Below are 6,789 nucleotides of genomic sequence, written 5' to 3'. Positions count from 1 at the left end.
GAGTATCTAATTTATAATCGGGATCGGGTAGTGCATTTTAAGCGAGTACGTCACCCATTGCCATCCCTACTGAGGAGGATGGAAGTAAAACCATTTCCAAGATATCAATGGAGAACTTACAAAACTAAAAAACAAAAAACGGTGGAGTAAGCAACTAATGCTCAATGAGAATTATGAATAGAAGCAGGTGGGTAGCCATCATTTTTCGGCCGTTCTTATCTATATTCATTTAGAATTTCACTATCCATGCTCGTTCAGAACTCATTAAAATGATTGAGTATTTGCAAATTTTAAACTATCTAAATATGAACTTATTCAAAATACATCTTTCTACTAATACTCAGTAAGGTACCCATGGCATCCATTATCAAAACCATTTAATATAGCAGGTAATGAGTAATGGGTACCTAGAGATCTATACCCCTATCTAATTGTGTTCTTTACGAATTGTAATTTCACTAACCATACTCATTCCAAACCTATTTATAATTATTCATATTCTCATTCAATTGATCGGTGCAGAGCAGAATCCTAAAATACCCGTTCCGCTTTCATCTCTAATTTACACATAAGCCAATGCTACAAGAGCTTGGAAATTAATTGAGAACATCTTTCCAAAAACTAATTGCTTTCTTTGGTTTCCTTAGAAGGATGGAAGTAAAACCATTACCAAGATATCAATGGAGAACTTACAAAACAAAAAGGGTAGTGCTCAGTGAGAATTATGAATAGCAGAGAACCTCTAACTATTTTACAAGCATTTAGGGTTTGTAGTGGGTATTCCGATTAGAGCAAGCAATGTTAGTTTTTCTTTTTTTTGAGTGAGGTGGAGGTTGGCTGTGAAATGGGATTCAAAATAAAGAGGGGCTTTTCCATTTGGCCCTTAGCTTAATTGACTAATAAATGCACGAGCATGCTTTCATCTTTTAATATGCATTTAACCGCTAAATGTTGATTTTAAGGAAGGAAGACTACTTTATTCAATGGTGGCAAGCTATAGAATACACAATTATATATTTTTCAAAGACATGGATTAAGTAATTTGTAATTTGAGATAAACTAAAAAGGAAAACAAAGTCTTTTTTTTTTTTAATAAAGTAGTCATATGAGATTCTCTCTAAATGTGGGTATCAAAATGTAAAAGCTCAAGTATTTTTTTTTTTTTTTTTACAGAAAAAGTTATGTACCATGGTCAACCCATAAGAGAGTAGATAATAATGCAAATTACAAACTCCATTGAGGAGTATTGTAATCTGTCATATTTTAGAACTTTATTTTAAAAAATGTCAGTTTGACCTTAAATATTAAAAAAAATATTATTTTCCTTATTCATTTTCTATTTTACCCTTATATTTTCACCTTTATTGTTATCATTGTCACTGTTACTATCATCGTCGTTGTCGCCATTGCTGCAATTGTCAATTCCATCATGCCTTTGTCGTCGTTGCTTTTGTTATCGTCATTGTTGCTCTCGTCATCGTTGTTGTCGTTGCCATCGCGGGAAATTGATCACCGGTCATAGTCGTCATTGCCATTCATCGTGGTTGAATCACAAAAGCCCTACTTTGTTGAGGTTAGTTTTAGTACTACTTAATTTTTTTTTACCAAAATTGATCTTAGGTTAACTTCTAAACATTTCTGACATTTTATTTAATTTGAAATCTTATTTTCAATATTTTTTAAATTGTCGCTAACTAAATCTAGCTATTTTAATTAAAAGATTAGAGAAGGAGATATATATTAAGTATTAATGACGTTCTGACCGTATGTGCAGATCTCTTTAGCCATCTATAATAAGGTCCATTGGCTAAAAGGTAGATTACTATTAAAATTCCTAAATCTTCATCCAATTCATTATTATGTAAAGGTAGATTACTATTCATTATTTTTAATAAATACAATTATCTATTAAATAATTCCTCATTCCATCTCCATCTTTATCTTCTTCCTGAGCTTATTATTTCTTTCCTAAAGCCACACTTGATTGCCCAATGCCTAATACACATGGTTTTATTTATGTTATCAAACAGTCATGCATGGCCTTTATTTATCTCCTTCAGCTCTTTGAAACACCATTTCTTTAATAATACAATTTCTTTTTTTTTAGGGAATGATACAATTACTTCTTGATAAATTAAGAAAATTATAAAAACTAAAAGGATATATAATACTTGGTATCAATTAAATTTGGTCGAGATCGTAAATAGAAAATATTATAAACAAATACTATGTGTCAGTTTTTTCTCTCTTTTTTTCTTTTTTTTTACTACCAAAATAATTTTTTAAAAAAAGTCAAACATACCTTAATAAATTAAAGACAATAAATTAAAACAATAGAATCAAATTAAAACAATAATTTGTGTCGGAATTTTTAATTTTTTAAAATAAAATTATTAATTATTTTAAATAATAAATTCAAAAAATATTACTCTTATTAATACTAGTATTCCTCCCTTACAATAAGTGTCATTTTTTTCTTTTTTTTTATTCCAAAATAAATGTTGTTTTTAATAATTTCAAGACTCCATTAATTTTTTTTCCTAATCTACCCTTATATATTTAGTATTTCTACTCATAATATAATTGTCCCTCAATTACTCCCTGAGGGCAATATAAATATTTTATAAAATAATTTTTATAAATTTTAGACTATTGATTGTGTTCATTAATCCATGTACCGAGCTAAAAAAATTAAATCTCTTTCCAACTTATACATAAGGAAAGTGGTTGTAACAAATTCGTGGCCCACTTCAAATAGTAGTAACTGAGAAAAGAAAGTAAGGAAGAAAATTAATATCCAACAATTTACTAATTATAAATTTATGGAAATTTCAATTTTATACTGCTCAAATGCATAAATATACTCATATATCTTGAAGATAACACAAGATTTTTATGTAAAATACATAAGTAAATTTATATATTACGTCATTGTATATTTCATCATTAATTATTATAAAAAGAGCAAGTTTCACGGTCAATTAAAAATCATTTAATAGAGTGGATTTTAGCACAAATCATGCCATTTTTATCATGGAATTATTCGTTTTAAAATGACAAATTTTAAATTTTAAAAAATTAGATTTTGTCAATAGTGTCGTTTCCAAATATGATAATTAACGAATTAATTTTTTTCTATTTTTAATTTGTACATGTCATTCTTTCAATAGTAATAATTTTAAATTTCAAATCTACACTTTACAATTAAATTAGGATGCAGTTTACTTTCCTACTACAATCCAATTCCAACGGCTTGTTTGTTCAGCAAAATAAAATTTAATTAAATTAATTTCCAAATGTTGAACTTTAAAAAAATTATATTATATATATAATTAATACATGAGATTTCTGATATGCTAGAAATAATTAATACTCAGAATCTCAAAATAATTATTTTTTCTTATGGCAAAGTGAAGTAGTACCAAAAATTAATTTTTGATTAAATTATTAAAATGATTTTTTTATCGATTAAGTTCAAACCATCATGGCCTGTATTTATCTATTAAATTAATACACTTGATTGCCCAATTTCCTCATATTGCCCGCGATTTGCAGAATTTTAGACTCATTAAAAAGAATCTCAAAGAGAAGCCTATACTTTCAAAAAAAAAAAACCATAAAGCTAGAGAACAAATATAATAAAATCAGAATATTTGTTAAATTAATTAACTTTTCAACATAATATAACATACATAAAAATTTATGTACGCAAATTATTATTCAACCTTTCAATTGAACCTAAACAACACATAATCTGGTCCTGAAGTCCATCTCTCTGGCTTTCTTTTTCTTCTCTAAGAAACAGGAAGAGGTGGAATACTTTGTTCATGCCTAAAAAAGTTATCAGGATCAACCTTAGTTTTTACTTGAACCAATCTATTAAAATTATTTTTAAAATACTTAATACCCCAAACGCTAGCTTCTGTAACACTAAAATTATTCTTGGTGTTTATACCCAAATCAAGATCCCTGTAATTAACATAGGCAGTTCTTGGATTATTACCAACCAAAGGCTCCATATAATTATAAAGCTTTCTTATCCAATCAATATGCTTTGCTTCACTCTTCTGTCCATCTTGCCAATTAGAAGCATACTGAATCATGAATAAAATCCCTTTTCTGTTAGGAAATGGAATTTCAGATTCTGAAATCTCACTCAGCTTCCCTCCAAAAGGATTCCATATCATCAATGGAGTTTCGTCTTCCAAGAATATTTTCCAAAGACCTTCCAACGCTGCTTCAGAAATAGGTTCTTTAACAAAATCTGATTTTGCTTTAAAGTAATTTTTAAATAAAGATTTATGCTGCAGTAAAACTTCAGGCGCAGTATTAGTCGGGTAACCCGCTGTATATAAAACCGATTTGAGCCAACTCATCTCTGTAGAATCATTTCTGGTTAAACCCAATTCAGGAAAACTGTTTTCCGTAACATTGAGAAGTCTGTTTACATCGCCAAGAAACAAACCTTGATAAGAAGTCGATACAGTTCGTGCAACAGGATTACCAACATTAGACGGTGTGATTATTACTCTAATGAAAAGATCCTCGTCAAGTTTGTCAGCTACTTCAGTCCACCGGTGAAGAATTTTAGTACCGTTTTGTTCTAAAGTCCTCGTAACTGTAAAAACTGTAACAGTAGAAGGAACCTGAACTAACTGTAGTTTCCAAGAAACAATAATTCCAAAACTACCCCCAGCGCCACCTCTAATTGCCCAAAAAAGATCTTCGCCCATAGCTTGACGATCAAGCAGTCTACCATTAACATCAATGATATGAGCATCAATTACATTATCGGCACCAAGACCGTACTTTCGCATCATTCCACCATATGCGCCCCCCGTAATATGACCTCCGACTCCTAAACTTGTGTAAAGTCCGGCTGGAAAGCCGTGGGTTTGGCTTTTTTCTGCAATTCTGTAATATACTTCGCCGATGGTTGCGCCGGTTTGAACCCATGCACTGTTATCGTCAATATTGACGTCGACAGAACGGAGTCGTGAAAGATCTATAACGAAGAAGGGGTTGTCTATTTCTGTTGCGTAAGATAAACCTTCATAATCATGGCCACCGCTACGCACTCTAAGGTGGATGCCCAGCTGTTTTGAGCAGATAACGGCAGCTTGGATATGGGTTTCCTTTAACGGGGTGAAGATGAATTCAGGTTTAGGAACGGAAGGTAATAAGTAACGGAGGTTTTGAGCTGTGGAATTCAAGATTGAAGGGAATGAGGAATTGTTTGGTGTGAAAAATGTAGAAGAGAAAGGAATCTGGAGTTTGGAATTGCGTTTTAGACAACGGAGAAAAGAGTCGCCAATTGGAACTGAAAGAATGAAAGAAGGTGAGAGTAGAAGGAAGAGAACAAGCACTGAATAAGAGATTGAAGAAGCCATTTTCTTGCGTTTGTGTTTTGGGTAAGCGAAGTTTCATTTTTATACAGAATGTGAGTTTGATTGTCAGTTGTTGAACGATGTTACAGATAAGACTATGCTGTAATATGCTATTGACAAGGTAAATCATGAATATATAAAGTAAATAAATGATTTTCCTTTTATTAAAAATATTACTTTAAAAAGCCTTAACTGCCATTAAAAACATATACCGGATGGACGAAAAACCTTAACTGTGATTAAACTCGAGTCGAATTTCTGAATTCTGATGGTTTACACCCAAAAACATTCTTTTAAAAAGTCTATTTCAGATTTATCGTTATATTACTCCATTAAATCTCTCTATCCTACAAAACCGATTTGTTTGCTAAAAATAATTAGAAATTCATTACAGTGATACTGTCCTGTTTATGTCATAATAATAACTAGCATATGCCTCGGATACGCATTTATAATTTGGCTTGGAAAAAATTTATAATTTAAATTATTTTTAATTTTATAGTTGGTAATTTTGTTGAAAACAATACTGAAAATTTCCCCAAAAAAAATCTTTTTAAAAATTGAGTAAGACATAGATAATATGAACGTTTAGTATTAACATAGTAAAAATTAGATGTTATTTCTAATATTTATCTATCATCTATAATGTATCTATAATCTATATCTATCTAAACTATATATATAAATGGGAGAATAATGAAATTTTCTATTTTAGCCTTAATTTAAAGTAAAATTCCTAATAAATCCTTTTTATGACTCTATATATTTTACTTATTTGTTTTGTCTATATATTGTCTATATACATAACTAGTTGATGTATTAGAAGTCGTAGGTTTTGCCAAAATCAAAACATATGTATTGCACATTAATGAGCGGAGCAATTGATTGAAAAATAAAACAAATTATATTATAATTTAGTATATATTTAATTTAATTTCATAAATATTTGATTGGCGATATATAATATTAAATATTAAATTTGGCTTTCCCCGATATTCGTAGCTATTTATTGTATATATAATAATATATATTTTAATATTAGTAATGTGTGGGTATATAATCTCTAATATAGTTTTATAATTATAAAATGGTTTAATCAAATTGAATTTACGGGCTACACCACAAACATGTTAGTTTGTTTTTCAAATTTTTGAATACATTGAATTAGAAAAAGTGAATTCTTTATTTAAAATTTCTAATATAAATGGAACATCTTAGAAAACAAATTATTGCCTATTTAATGAGTATTCTATTAATTTTAATTTTTAATCTATAATCTATATTCAATTTTATAATCTATAATCTATCTATAATCTATAATCTATATAAATGTGGGAATAAAGGAACAGTGGGATTTCCTATACTAGCCTTAGTTTAATTTAAAATTCATAATATATCCTCT

General features: G+C 29.2%; 1 pseudogene; it reads right to left on the bottom strand.

The window, feature by feature from the left end:
• Window positions 1-3,636: 3,636 nt before the first annotated feature.
• On the bottom strand, window positions 3,637-5,428 carry LOC149493097 (monolignol oxidoreductase AtBBE-like 15 pseudogene; annotated as a pseudogene).
• Between the last annotated feature and the right edge of the window lie 1,361 nt (window positions 5,429-6,789).

The sequence above is a fragment of the Jatropha curcas genome, chromosome 10, assembly GCF_041381405.1.
Source record: "Jatropha curcas cultivar XTBG-Jc1 chromosome 10, XTBG_Jcur_1.0, whole genome shotgun sequence".
Classification (NCBI taxonomy): domain Eukaryota; kingdom Viridiplantae; phylum Streptophyta; class Magnoliopsida; order Malpighiales; family Euphorbiaceae; genus Jatropha; species Jatropha curcas.
Note: the sequence above shows the minus strand (reverse complement) of the source record. Positions and strands in the feature narration are given on the sequence as shown.